We start from the raw sequence: 15,483 nt of genomic DNA on the forward strand, positions 1-15,483 counted from the left end.
GCACGCGTAAGCACGAACGCGCTAACTGTATTACTCTGGGTTTCGGGCTCGTGTGTGCCGAGCAACGTCGAAAGCCACTAAAAGCATTAAAAGAGGCAGTGTCTTGCATCTGACATGCTGCAGCAAGCACATAGCCCTGCGCAGTTTGTTCAGGCAGCACCCCCGTTGTCAGTAAAGAGCCGTCGCTATTGTACGCCGCACGACAACCAACAACAACGAGAAGAAAAAAAACCTGCCGCTAAGTGAGCAGGGGGGGAAGGAGACGTCCACAACGCGATGCACGACTGCAGTTGCACTCAGTCAGGCGTTTTGAAGGTTAACAATCACGACCTAAACGCCCGGCAGTTACGTTATAAAAGAGAGCGATCGTGCGCGAGAGCGCTTAACTGCTTCCCTCAAACAAGACTGCGTTGAAGCCGTCTGGCTCACAGCGTAGCAGACGCGGACCTTCCGGTTCGTGAGTCCGTCGGCTCACTTCTGATTTCTTTATTGTTTCCGTCGAGAGGGAAGTAAAAGAAGGAAACAAAAATAGGAGCGGCGGAAGAGAAATAGATCGAGCCGCACGAAGAGGGCTGTGACAGGTTTACGCATTGCTTGTCTGTTCGTGGGGGGCTTCCGAGATGGGATGAGAGAAAAAAAAAAAGAAAGAAAAGAAAGAAAGTGGCCGCCCTCTTCTCTCGACGCTCCACGCAACAGCAACCAACGGCTTCTCCATGCGTGTTGCGCTCGATGTGGCGCGTTTGGCCATTTGATCGCGAAGCGGAAAAACGGTGCCCAAACACCGCGCACCGCCAGGCGGGGGCGGTGGGCTGTGCGCGCGGTTGGAAGACGTCCGTGCGCGCTTGGAGCAGACGCACTCACGCACGACGGTTTTGCCGTCTTTTGAGGAACTACTACTACAAACGCGCCCGTCCGAAGCTGTCATTCCATGCGCACTTTGTTCTCGTGGGAACATCGGGAAAATCCAACAACCGTTCGATAAAGCAAATATACACACACACACACACACACACACACACACACACACACACACACACATATATATATATATATATATATATATATATATATATGTGTGTATATATATATATATGTATATATATATATATATATATATATATATATATATATATATATATATATATATATATATATATATATATATATATATATATATATATTGACACGTGTGCTTGTCTTTATCGGGCGACACGTTTTGCCGCCTAACAAATGTTATCGCACAGCGCGGGACGCGCATGCATGTATCCGAAGTTTCTGGATAGTTATCGATGCTTCTATCCGCTGTCTGTTGTCTTCGAACCTTGTGTTATCTGATTTCATCGCTTGACACGAATGGTGTAGATCTTTGTAGAAGGCATGCGGGTCCCAACTTTTAGTCTGGAACATTCGATGACTGCTCTATAAAAGCCGACGCGCTTGACCCGCTGAGCAGATTTTCGACGATCGCCGACTGTGTTCGCCGCTCTCGTTGTGCTTTAAGTGTAGCCTGTTTTGTGGGCACAGGTTCGCCCAATAAAAGCTAGTTTACCCTTTCACAGTATTGCTACTGTGTTCTTTGCCGTCACGACCACGTGACAATATATATATATCGGCTGTTTTTGGTGCATAACATTTGGATTGTGCTGAGCGAGGAGGCCTGTGCCTACATAATAGGCCCGGTCTGGCGCTGTTTCTTGGAAACTAACAAGTGCTATCTCCTCATCTAGCGACGCCGAACGTGGCTGAAATGTTTTCTAATAATGCTCTGCAATGATGCTATGTAGTGGGCGCCACAGCAGGTTACTTGCACGTATATGGTGCCCATTGGCACATTGCATAACGAAGCGTGCTCCACTCCCCGAGTTCTGCCTGTTAATGAACTCCCACATCCACTATCGAGGCAAAGAACACTCTAGGCTTAGGGTGTTTCGCAGACACCATTGGTTTGTTAATATTTTACACTCAAAGCGAGTCAACTTTCGGACTAGATGTTTGCACCCACAAGTGTGGGACCATTTTGGTTGTGTAGGTATTCTCGCCGGGTCCAGCATGGCGTTGTCAGTCGCGGGACAACGTTTAATTCGCGCATTTGAATTCGCAACATGTAGGTTGCGCCTCTTTTCTACAGCCTTATTTGGGATATATAGTGCATAGATAATGTCAAATAAAAATAAAAGGAAGCCTGATCACGGGGTGCAACATGTAGCGATGTTTCTATGGGCTCTAGGGGATCCACGAGTTCAATCGTTCATTCACTGCTTATTTCCTCTCACTGCACAATGGAAGTACGTGCCAAGGAAAAACTCATTACGATCAGTTGACAAAGAGAATAATGATTTTATTAGTGACCCAACGTCGTGCGATGGCTTGAGTTTCAGGCTACATCCTTTGGCTTGAGTGTTCACCTTGAGAAATACTGGAACCCCGTGGTTCTACGTCAATAACAGGAACTGGTATGACAATTCAGCCCAACGCGTCACATATGTCCAATGTGTACACAAAAAACCTGCTTTGAAACGATTAGTAAAACAATAAGAACAAAAACGATATACAGGCGCATAGATGATTACTGCACATTTATAAGGCTAGCAAAATGGGGCCCTAATGTTGAGGCTGCGCTTGGAATGCAATGCGCGTAAAAACGCCTCAACCTACGTTCGAAGCGGAAAAAAAAACAACCGATAAGATGGTGATCGATGAGGCACACGGAGAGAATGAATTAGCCGCGAAGTGTTACAACGGCAAAGCGACATCGAGTGCACCAGAGTGCAGCGTCCGGCGAGCAAGCAGACGAAGAAAGGAAAACAAAAACAAAACGACACCAAACAAAAAAGAACGGTGCTGTCACGTTACACCCAGATGTCGTCACCGTTTCGAATCGGTCACGATCGGACGTCGGAAGCAGTCGGGTTGGAATGGGGCGCGCTCGTCTGCCGCCGGCTGCACTTCCGGGCTGTTGTACATAACGCTTGCCGCCTGAAAAAAAGAAATGCGTAAGAATGCAAGAAGTTATGTCAGATGTCGTCGCTACAGCCTTCCTCCGCGCAGGCGTGATGCGCTACTGTATATTTCATTCACGGCGGTTTTCTTTGAGGTAACGCTGCTCACGACTGACGACGAGTGACTGACGGGGCACGCCGTCTGCAGCGGCGGGGTCACGCTGACGCCCTACCACGAGAACGTCGCGTCTGGTCGCGTCGTGCACTTCTCGGTAGACTTCGAGCTCTCGCGAGGGCCCTTCTGCACTTTTTTCACAATAATATGGCGCTGCTATACCGGAAGCTGCAGCCGGTGTCAGCCAATCGCGAGCGCGTCCGTGCGAATGCATCGCGCGTTTCTCCGCGTACGAGCGTCTATATGCCCCGTCTGAAGCGTAATCCAGGTCACATTACTGCGAAAGATAGTTTAGTAGGGCTCGCACCGGAGTTGTTGACCGAGAGACGTCAAACAGACGACGCGTTAGAGTGTCGTCTGCGCACACGTGAAATGCAGTCTCAGGCGGCGTCTCGAGAAGCACAGCTTGCCTCGTAGATTCCATTTCAGTGACACATTATTATGACACAAGCGTGATAAACTCTCTAACGCGTAGCGTTCGCCACGGGCTGCACCTAATCGTAGCCCTATAGTTAACGCAGAAAGCAACTATAAGAGGAGGAGGGGGAGGAGAAAAGAAAGAGAGAAGGCAAGTCTGAAGCACTTCGCAGTCTAGCCAACAACACCAGGTTTCAAAAACAAGCTGAGACGGAGTCCAATATTTTGCGCGCATTGCACGCAATGAGGACGTATGCTTATTACTACTAGCGCCCTGCTGAGGCCGCAGTGTTGCGTACATACTGCAAAATGACAGTGTGGTTGCATGATGTTGCGCACATCAAAACTGAATAGAAAAGCTAATATCACAATAAACCACGTCAGATAACTGCACGCTTTGGTGGAAACCGCGGTTCAAGGAGCTTTTCACATCACGTCGAAGAAAACTCGATTGCGAGACAAAAAAGAAAAAAAAAAGTCCGTTACTCACGTCCGCTGTTCGGTCAGACTTCGCCAGCGTATGCGCCCTTCATATCTGAAAACTGCGACGCGTCACGGCAGGTTTCAAGACGCCATTTTTCTTGTGTATACGATCTTTTATTATCAGTCTTTCATTGAAACAAATCAAACGATGGTACACGCCCTACTTCACGTGAATTCACGCACCTGTTTTATTTGCTAGGACGCTCTTGCACTCGCAGTTGAACACTAGCGTATTCGGACGGCACAATCGGTGACATGCTGACCTGGGTTTACGCGATGCAGTGCCTATAGCAATTCAGCGATACTGTCACAGCTGGCTGTCGTTCGGGAGTCTTCAGCTGTATTAGCTCTACATGCCTTGGTTGCCCGTCAAATTATGCAGAAGTTAGAAGGGTTTTTGTGCCTGTAAAAGTAAAAAAAAAGTAAAAGTAAGTAAGGGTTCTTGTGCCTGTGGTGAAAGAATGGGGCAAGAAGAAAAAAAAAATAATATGAGGCTTGTTCACGAAGGCCTGTCACACCGCCACATATACTGTACTAGCTGCCGGAAGAACATGTCATGCAGTGTCATAGACCTTTGGGGAAGGAGCTGGGTGAGTGGTGGTCTGGTCGAGGAGACAGGCTCACAGCCGTAGTGAGTCTACTGAGGCTGTAGATTGCCTGCAATGAGGCTTTAGTTAGCCTATAGATGGTTTCCATTGACGTCATCGCGGCAGCCAAATTGAGGGTACCATCACGTCTAGAGGCTCCGTTAAAGAAAAAGAAAATAAAATAAAAAAAAAAGGGGGGGGGGGACGTGTCAGTACGAAAGTCGCATCCTGTGCCGAGCGAGGAAAAAAAGAAAAGTACGGTCACCGTCAAAAAGCGACACAATGCAGGCGTGATAAATTAGAGCGCTGACATCGTAGTGGTAGCAATGTATACCGACTACTGGAACAGTCACTCAGTGACTTCAATTAATCTCGCGATGTTACCCAGAAGTAGAAAGCACTGCATAAAGTAAACAACCTTTCAAGAAAGGCTGGATCTGGAAGAATTTTGTTATTTTTCTCGTTTTAATAGGAGTCATCAAACTAACGGCGCTATATATATATATATATATATATATATATATATATATATAACAGCTCAAAGATTAACCATTCAATGCGTTGTAATTGATTTATTACCGGCATGTCAAACGTGCGCTTGTATTTTACTTTGCCGTGTTCTATAGTAAACACTTGTGAATCGGACTACTATACAGAGTTTCCTGTTAGCTGATCATCAGATATCGAATGTAATGCACTGCGTTCTTGGGCGACGTCAGTATACCAACTCCACTCGATCTTATCCTCGGAATCCCGTTACTTTCAGCGAGTTCTTCACCGCTGTCGAAAGATAAAGCACCGACAGCTTGCTTGGTGACGGGATATGTGCTGGCGTAAAGCGGTAGCACCATGAATGAAAGGGAGATATCTATTTATTCTCACAGGTACAAAGCACAGCCTCCGGTTAGCTGATGCTCAGATAGCGGATCCAGTGTGGTGTGCCTTTCCGTATACGTCAGCATATTGACGCCGCTTTACGAGGTTCTCCGTACACTGTTAAAGTGTCAACCGGCGAAAGCTTGGTTGGAGGGTTGCCGCCGGCTGTGACGACCTGCCGGCGTATTTCTTTTTTAATTTTCCCTTTTCCTTTTTGTGTTATTCTAACAGTGATGACTGGTTTAAAGACGGTCAAATTCTAGCCTTAGCTCAGCTTCGACCCAGTGCTGAAGCTTTATCTTTGAAGTGAGGGAGAGAGATAAAGCAAGGACAGGAAAGGCAGGGAGGTCAACCAGAAGAGCATCCGATTTGTTACCCAGCAGTGGGGGTTGGGCAAAGGCGCCTTACGCGTTGAGTGTGTCGTGTACATTACGAATGCTGCAAAATATATTCTACCATCTCGCGAAGAAACTCAACGGCGCCTCCCCCAAACCAGGTCATAGCATACATGCATGCCATGAGCATCAAACGATAGCTAATTAATCGGCCGGATACTGGAGACGTCTCGGATCGTTCGATTTTGCTTATTCGGCAAGCCACGTACGCTGGTGCTGGCATAGGCGAACCGGGTAACATGCTATAGGCAAGATGGCCCTGACCGGTATGCAGCACGTGACGGCCTTAGCAGGCGACGGTGTTTCCCATTTTTCTCGAGGTATCGAATTCTACGGCGTCTCTTGCGAGAAAAAAGCACATAAGGTTCACGACACGACAGCGACGTGACAGCGAGCCGCAGCCAATACACCAATGAATATTCATTAATCACTCTTGCCTATCCGCGGTTGTTGACGAGCCGTCGCTGCCCTATCGGGCACCGTGCCTCATTTGAACTTTCTTTTCGCGTCGCCGTCTCCGGGACTGAATCAGGACGGATGAAGTTGCTTTTCGCATGCCAGTCACTGCACTATGCTGTGGTATTTGATAATAAGCACCAAAGAAACGTGACCGCCGTCACTGACGCGCCCTCCGTCCACGTTGCCCATTTCTGGAGGCGGTGGAAGGGTGTTTTCGCTGCTCACGGGTCACGTCTCATCGGTGTAAAAAAATGAGCATGCAGCAAACGTGTGTCAACAACCCGGGGTTCTCCGCGGCCCATGTCACATTATATCATTGGTATCTCTTGCTCAGGTGTGTATTGCCTACGTGCCGACATGACAGAACAGCTGTTGAGGAGCAAACAACGGCGCAATAGGCGATTGGTCGATGTATTCGGCAAGTGTGGCCAAGGCCTTTTTTTCTCCTTTTTCTTGCGCCCCTGTAGTGCAGTCACAAAAAAAATTCAGGTAATTACACTCGTTAATGCCTGTGTCACGTGTAATTCATCGTGGCCGTTCGAGGAAAAAAAAACGGTGTGCAGCTACGCTCAGAGTCACGGTTTGGCTATCGATGCACCTCTTGCCTAAAGCCCACGCATCGCCAGGAACCAGATACAAGGAGCATAGCTGGTGCTTGTACGACACTGGTATTGCGTGGTTCAAACAAAGAGACTTAGCTCGGGGAATGCGGCACATTTAGCGCCAGAATGCGCCTCGATCACGCGTCGAAATTTCAAGTAATCAAGTGCAAGAGTTGCTCTAATTTGCTGTTTTTTTTTTGTTTGCGCTCGAATCTGGCATGTGGTAGGACCAATTTAGGCACCTGCACTGAAAGATAGCTGTGCAGTCCTACGGACGGTACGGTATCCTGCCGGACTAAACTTGTGGGCCTGAGGTCTGCGACTCTGTATATTTTGCGACCTACAACTTTACGATTGCGCTAAAGTTTTCTGTTACGCCAATGCCAATGGTTATATTGCTGCTAGCTGTTTGCTATGTCGGTGTTTATAGATCTTATACTAAACAGTATATCTACTACATGCGACTGCGCACCTGGGACTCTGCGGTTTCTTTTTTTCTCGGCAAGCTGACCTGACCTTCGCTGAAAAAAACCAGTAGGACCTCTGGAGTGTTTCCAGATGCAATCTCCTGGCCTCGTTTTCCCTACCTTCAGTGTTCCGCACAAGACTTCAGTATTGGCGGATGTTGCGCATTTAAGTCGCGTAAAGAGGCGGACGTATTGCCAATACAGATGTTGATAAGAAGGGGGAAGAAGCGAAAAATAAAACGGTTGCTTCAGCGTGCGCATCCTTCCTAGAGGGAAACACTCAGCGCGTGAGCGTGTAGCTGTGCTGCTATGCAGAAAGAGGACGGAAGGAGATGCAGGGAAACTAACTTCGCAAGAGTGGCTATAGAGAGATACGGTAGGATGGGGGTGCAGGGTACGCTGAGGGTCTCTTCTATTTTGCGTGAGCGGAAATGGGAAAAAAACAATAACTGGCCGTTTGCACAGGGTCGACTATACGTATAGCCAAGTACTCAACGGAGGCTTGTCTCGTCAGTATCCACGAGAAAAAGACAATGACCACGGTTACTGACCAAGCGAAAAGAAATCAGAGGGGGGTACTAGCATTTAGAAACCTTTACCTGATGTTTTAGAGCCATACCCTGCTCTGTAATCGTGTTGCACGACGTCCGCCATGTATGGTATACCATGGTGTTAATGGCGCATCGATATTCTGTTTGCGACATCACACCGTCACTGCAAGACCCATTCAGCGTGCAATGTGTTCCACGTTGTTAAGGAAGCAAAATGTCAATTCTTGACCCATCTCATTGCTCAGGGGTGGCCATCACTGCCTCTCATCAGTGACGATTGTCGTTCGGTCATCCAGTATATGCACTCGGCCGATATGCACGTCAACAATCCACCTCTCCACCTGCACCTGTTGCACTCACTACGCTCCTCACATGTGCAGATTAATAAATAAACAAAAGACACGGCAAGGAGTCAACAATGGAGACAATTCATCTGCACGAGAGAAAACACAGATTGGTCATAACCAAGTCCCTTGATTGCAGGCGTCTCTTGCAGCGTAATTGTAGCTTTCCGGACCGCAAATGTCTATATCTGCAGGCGGTGGGGTAAGTCATGAAAGCGGGGGACAGCGACGATGAAGGCGTCTTCAGTATCCTCAAGTCATGTTTATATTCCTTCATCAAAAGTAAAACATTATTAAACGAGGGATTCAGCAATTTCAGTGCGGAATGAATATGCATTCGCGGAGTCTTCCTTCAGGGTCAGACGGAGCAGCAACGTTGCGTCGCATCGGTCACCTACCGCCATATTTATTTACTGGCTCTGGGAAACAGCTGTGATACAGAATGCTAATGCAGTCCACAGGCGCTGCCTATATAGCCATTTCTTCTTAAACTTAAACGCAGCGATAAATCCGACTAGGAGTCGCTAAGATAAAGTGTTTTTCTCTAAATTTCTCTCTTCTTAAGCTCTAAGAGCGGTGGGATTCATATCGAATTCCACTGGCAATGCCTTGTATAGCTTGGTCGTCCCATAAGCAAGTTTCGGGAAAATACTGCACTTTGTTTTTATTCTTCGTCGCTTCTGCAACCAACGCGCAATGCTTGCACATTACCAAGGGTTTGCACGTCGTATACCGGTACCTATGTATGTGCGACACGCATCATCACTGGACGAGTTACTATCAACCTTGCGGTTCTGCTACGAAGCATGAGGTAACGGGCTCTATTCCCTGCCGCGGCGTCCGCATTCTGATGTGCACAGAATTTAAAAGCAATGTATGTATATAGCTGTCAGTGCACGTTAAACAACCACAAGTGCCAAAAATAAACCACTTATTTATTTATTTACCAAAGTACTCACAGCGCCATCGATTGTCATTACAGTGGGGGGTATTACATAAAAGAAAAAAGATACATAATACAGGCAGCAGGTTAAAACGGCACAACATGTTAATGTCTAGAATATTACATCATGAAGCGACTGCATAAACATTTCATTTGAAGTTATTTTCACAATATCACTTGGTAACCGATTCCAGTCTCGAGTTGTATTGGGAAAAAAGGACTTACTAAACACGTTAGTTTTACATAATGTTTCTTTTACTTTGAGTTCATGATCAACTCTCATAGACACGTAGTTGGGCACATGTAAGTTGTTCGTGTTAATGATACCTGTTCTTGTATGAAAGAGATCATGGAACAGTTTTAATCTATGAATTAAACGTCGTTTTTGTAGCAAGTCCCACCCAATTTTCTTTTTGGCCTCTGTCACTATAAAATTTCGCGCGTAATTTTTAAATACAAATCGTACAGCCTTACTCTGTACTCTTTCCAGTTTGTCTATGTTCACTCGTGTCCAAGGATCCCAAACCATGCTGGCATGTTCAAGTATTGACCGGACACTGGAAAGATAGAGAAGAGCCTTCCCTATGAATGGAAATTGTTATGCGCTTTTTTTTTCATAAAATCTAAGACCCGAGACACTTCGGCAGTGATGTAATCAATGTGACACGTCCAAGTTATATCAGTGATGAAGTACACTCCCAAATATTTAAATTCTGACGCAGTCAACGGTTGTATACCATTACTGTTATAATTAGACTGAAATTGATTCCTTTTCTTTTCAGTTAAACACATGTGCACCCTTTTCTTTACGTTAAGGTTCATATGCCATGTTGAACACCACTGTGAGATCCTGTGAATGTCCCTTTGCAATGTTGCACAATCATTTAAATTATTAATAACTCTATACAATACGCAGTCATCTCCAAACATGCGCACAGAAGATTTAATATTATGAACAATGTCGTTCACATAAATAAAAAAGAGCAGTGGGCCAAGCACCGGTCCCTGTGGTATTACTGAAGTCACGGCAGTCTCATCCGATTTCTCTCCTTTTACAACAACCCTCAAACGTCTAGGCTGCAGATAATTTTTTATCCAATTGATTACTGTAGTGTCAATGCCATACCATGACAACTTTTCTATTAGAAAATCATGCTGCACAACATAAAATACTTCTTTGAATCAAGAAATATACAATCGATTCTTCCACCTTTATCCAATGCACTTGCCAGATCATGAGATAATTTTGTGAGTCACGTGACACAGGAAAATCCACTGCGGATACCATGCTGGCGATTGTTTAGCAGGAGAATCTCATTTAAATATTTAATTATGTTGGAGAAAAGAACATGTTCCAGCACTTTGCACACTGTACTAATTAACAACATGGGGCAGTAATTGGACACTAAATTTCGTGGTCCAGACTTGTGCACCGGTACTATATTTGCCCTTTTCCAATCACAGGGCAGGCAGCCCTGCTCAATCGATTTTGTAAACAGCAGATACAAATATTTTGAAACTGAGCGCACACATGATACTAATAAAGCATTTTGGTATTTCGTCTGGACCACTGGCTTTTGTAGGGTTTGAGTTCTTTAATATAGTTTCGATTCCGTTCAGACTAATCACAACCTTTTCCATATAAACATCACAACTTCTTCTACACTCTAAAAAAGTTTACGCCCTTTGGGTTGCATTTTGTCCCCAAACAATAATCATCTGCCTTGCCCGCATTTCCTTTTTTTTAACGCTGCGAGCCCGGTACTTCCTAGTCACGAACGACTTGAGCGTTATCAGCTTGACACAGCATTCCCGACAGGAAAGTAGCGAGCGCCGAGTTTTCAAGAGAGGAAACGCAAGCAAGGCAGATGACGATTATTGTTTGGGGACAAGATGAGCCACAAAGGGTGTAAACTTTTTTTAGAGAGTAGGAAAATTCGCGAGCACGTGTGCATGAGTAGAAAATACCGATGTAGAAAACGAGATAAAGCATTCAGCTTTCTGGCGATGGGTATACACCAAAGTGCCGTCGTCATCAATAGTCGGTATAGTTGGATCATCCTTACCGTTTGTTTTGTAGATCTGCCACAGTTCTTTCGGGCGTTCTTTTATTCTGAAGTCTAGGGCTCCAAAGTAACTGGCCTTTGCTTATTTTAGGGCGTCACTCGTTTTAGTTGTAAGTACTTGCAATGTTTCTCTTGCCCTTCCCTCCTGTCTTTTTAAAAAATTATTTTATGCATTCTGGCTCTTGCGGACTAATTTTCGCACATCACCTGTGAACCAAGGCTTACTTTTGCTGCGACTAGGTGACATCAGCCAAGAGGGAACGTGCTGTTCACGTAAATCAAACAATTTACATTTGAACCTTAGCCACATATCTTCTACAGCGGACGTTTCTGATAGCGTCTCAAAGACATCGTAGTAACGGTCAGGTGCTTCTGTTACCATCCCGGTATTTGCCTTCTTATAGCTATCTATCGCCTTGCCCCGCTATCGATAACTTTAACATGGCGCAAGTGCAGCCCGCACAGGAAAGCGCTATAATCACACCAGGTACGATTAGTGTTGTCTGGTCCTCAGAAGGCAAATCAGTAAATATTAAATCCAGCACATTATTTCCTCTTGTAGGTGGTAAAACAAGTTGCTGGAGCGAAAAACAGCTACGCAGCCGTAGCAATTCTTTTCCAGAACCACTGTTAATGCGACCATTACTACTTTCTTGAGACCAATCAATTTCAAGCAGGTTGAAATCGCCGCCGAGTATAATATGTTCATCATTTACTGCCTCAATTTCTTCTTTCAAATCAGTGATTACATTACTCTGACTTCCCAGTGGCCTATAAAAGGAACAGACCGACACAGTCTTTACATTTTGCAATCGTAACTTCACCCAGATAGACTCAGCTATTCGTGGCTCCATTTCTAATTTATTAGAATAAACCTCCTGTTTAACCAATATAAACACACCACCCCCATATCGATCTCTGTCTCTCCGATAAGCCGCATAATATAAGATTTCATTGTCACTACCTTCACTGTTAAGCCACGACTCGGGTCCAAGAACGACAGTGGGATTAGTCATATGAAAAAGTTAGCGAAATCGACAACCTTATTTGCAATGCTTCTGCAATTGGCAAGCAATACTTTGAGCTCGGTACCTTTGCTTCGCTGTCACCCTGATAGTATTACTGAATCAAGCGCCTCATCGTAAGTGTACTTCATGTTGTTGATAAGCAAAGAACCACACCGAAGGCTTACTTTATCACCCTCTTTACGGTGCATTTTGGCGTAATTCCATAACATCCTTTTTTTCCTTCGCACAGTCTCCGAAAAATCCCCCGAGACGCTAATACATGTACCCTTAAACTTCTTTGCCCTAACTTGAATACTCTGCTCGTCCTTATAACTGGCAAATTTAGCTATTAGTGGCCGTTTCCTCTGTGAACTAAACCTGCTTAGTCGGTGCGGCATTTCAATGCTAACTTGCTCTATTCCTAAATGAGACCGGTACAGTTCTGACAATGTGCTTTCAGATTTGACTGCCCTCCCATGTTCACCATTACCTTCAACGCCATAGAATACCAGATTATTACGCCTGCCCCTGTTTTCAATGCTGTCAACTTTAGCCATCAGAGTGCAACTTCCGACACGATTCTGCTGCACTGTTATCCGGCTGTGTGAAGGTGCTGTCTGTAGCTCGTCAATTTTATTATCTTTGCTTGAAGTTTACCCAAGCGGCTTCTTAAATCAGCCATAGCAACCTGTTGCTCAGCCTGGAAGTATTCTATGGATGACAATTTTTCTTTGATTTCTTTTTTGGCCACTTAATGTTCCATTAGAAGGGCAGTATCAGGGCAGGGATTCAGCTCAACATCATCGCACACAAGCAATAGCAAAAAATAAAAACAATATGACGAAAAAGCACAAAGGGACAACGCCTACAATAAACGCGCGTTCTATTATTTATGTGAGAACGTACAGATGCGAAAAGCAATGGGGTGGAACCGGCAATGCAACAGTGCCATAAAAGCCATAGGGTTTGCGAAGACTAACCTGCATGAAACACAGCAATGTCGTGAATGGCACCGCTATCGCAGAGCCGGTTCCGCGTCCCAGTGAGCGACCGAGGTTCTACGTCTTTTGTAGCTCGAGGTGATGTGCGAAGGTCGCCTCGTTGTCCATGACCATAACCCACCCAGTAGGGCGTTTCTCAAAACTAATGTGCCGCTCTGTGAAGTTATAAATATCATCAACCATGCAGATATTTGTAGGGCGTTCGAATATCGAGCATTTCGAATCGGAATATCAAATAACGAATCAAGTAGCAATTGTTAAAATTTCAAGACAAAGTGAAGTATCAAGATACAGTGGAGTATCTGGCAGCAAGAGGCTTATTTACGTCATTGGATACTTCTCACGCCATTATCAACTGGATTTCAGCTCGACTAGGGCGCTAGTCAAGAAAAGGACCAAAGGATGGGCGGTCGTATCTAGTAATGATAATCGTAGTAATGAAACAAAGAAACAGCCCGCCATCAGTTGCACGTAAGTAGTTAGATTGTAGTGTTCATTGTAGGAGCTAAGTGCAATGCCACAGAACTATACACATCGTTTAGTAAGGCTGCCAAGATGCTAAACTGCATTGCCTGAATCGAGACAGCTGATTCGTGTGCTGCCTAAGCGAGAGACAAGTATTTAACCGGCCACGGCGGCCGCATTTCGATGGGGGCGAAATGCTAAAACACCGATGTAGTTAGAAATAGGTGCACGTTAACGAAATCCGGGTGGTCCAAATTATTCCGGAGTCCCCCACTACTACCGTGTCCCTCGTAATCAGATCGTGCTTTTGCCGCGTAACAGCTACAGAATTTATTTGCTTAGGTAGTCAGCAGTGAACCGTAAGCCCCAAACGACGAATAAAACGCAAGGCGCAATGGTAATAACTGCGTGGTTACACTGCGAATGCCGTGACGATCTCGTGCCGCTGAAATCTTGGCCGTCGGCCCCCGCTCTCAACGTTTTCTGCCCAGCACGTTGGTATCGCTGCGACCTTTGGCAGAGGCCATCACAATTACAGTACTCTGACGAAGGCTGGTCCACCAGCCGATTCCAAAAAGTTCTTCGTTTCTTCCCCCCCCCCCCCCCCCCCCCCCCCACCCACACACGCATGCACGTACTCACACACATGTATATATATTATAGCACGTCATAGTAGCATATCATAACGTCATAGCAGCGCTGTCGCAAGTTTTCCTCGATCCTCCATCTAGCCATCGGTTGGGCTGTCAACAAAGAATATATATATATATATATATATATATATATATATATATATATATATTACAGCCAGCCAGCCAGCGCTGCTATGACGTTCGAATACAGTGCGACTACGCCTCAAAGAGAGAACAGCTGGGCGCGCGGACACACGGCTTCGTGTTTTATCGGTCGCGCCTTTTCTCACTCAATCGCTTCCTGCAGCGCACTGCCGGGTGCAAAGTAGCACGCGAAAATGAGCGTGTGGCATCCTTGAATGGCCGCTTCCTCCAAGGCCGCCGCCGCGGCTTCGCTGGCGGCCAGGACTTCCCTCTGGCGCAACTATATATCTATTGAACTGGCGCCGGTCTTGTGGCACTAGATGGGAACGTTCGCCGGCCAAATCGAATGTAGATTGAGTAGTGCCAGAAAACGAGTCTTAATCGAATCGAATATCGAATTTTTGTTTTTCTAGAATCGATATCGAATAATGAACACCCGTTTTCGCTATTAATGCGAAACGACGTTCACATCCAAAACGATGTTCACATCCTAGGCTTAAGTTATCTACATCGCAATGATGTTTAAAGTGGCAGTTGTGGGCAAAATGTTAGTTCTCTTCGTCCTACGGTGAAGGTGAATTGCAAGTTTCTGTCTTTACACAGCACGTTGTGATTAAAAGCACAAATAGAACAACAAGGACAATTGAGCTGCTCAACCGCATGCTCTCGGCTATTGACCAGCTGGGATTTTGACCACCTGAGATTCATTAATGTGTGCCCAATGCACGGGTGTTTCTGTGTTTCGCCCCCATCGAAATGCGGCCGCCACGGCCGCGATTGGACCCTGCGCCCTCTGGCTTAAGCAGCCCAACGCCAAAACCATTACGCTACCACGGCAGATGACAAGCCGATGGTAAACCTACAGCAATGAAGCCCTTCTGTATTAAGAAGAAACTTCGTCACTAGACGAGCTTCCAGTTCCTTATTCAA

General features: G+C 45.8%; 1 long non-coding RNA gene across 4 annotated transcripts; it reads right to left on the reverse strand.

Annotated features, from left to right (window-relative positions):
• Positions 1–2,317: 2,317 nt before the first annotated feature.
• Positions 2,318–14,502, reverse strand: LOC129382196 (uncharacterized). Of its 4 annotated transcripts, XR_011894899.1 has the most exons (5): positions 14,194–14,360; positions 9,713–9,795; positions 4,022–4,417; positions 2,870–2,976; positions 2,318–2,432 (listed from the first exon to the last, which is right to left on the reverse strand). It is a non-coding gene; the product is annotated as an uncharacterized lncRNA (long non-coding RNA). The 4 variants fall into 4 exon arrangements; XR_011894898.1 differs by having other exon boundaries at positions 2,318–2,976; XR_008610281.2 differs by lacking the exons at positions 2,318–2,432; positions 2,870–2,976; positions 14,194–14,360 and adding an exon at positions 14,420–14,502 and having other exon boundaries at positions 2,990–4,417.
• Positions 14,503–15,483: the final 981 nt, after the last annotated feature.

This window comes from Dermacentor andersoni, chromosome 6 (assembly GCF_023375885.2).
Source record: "Dermacentor andersoni chromosome 6, qqDerAnde1_hic_scaffold, whole genome shotgun sequence".
Taxonomy (NCBI): domain Eukaryota; kingdom Metazoa; phylum Arthropoda; class Arachnida; order Ixodida; family Ixodidae; genus Dermacentor; species Dermacentor andersoni.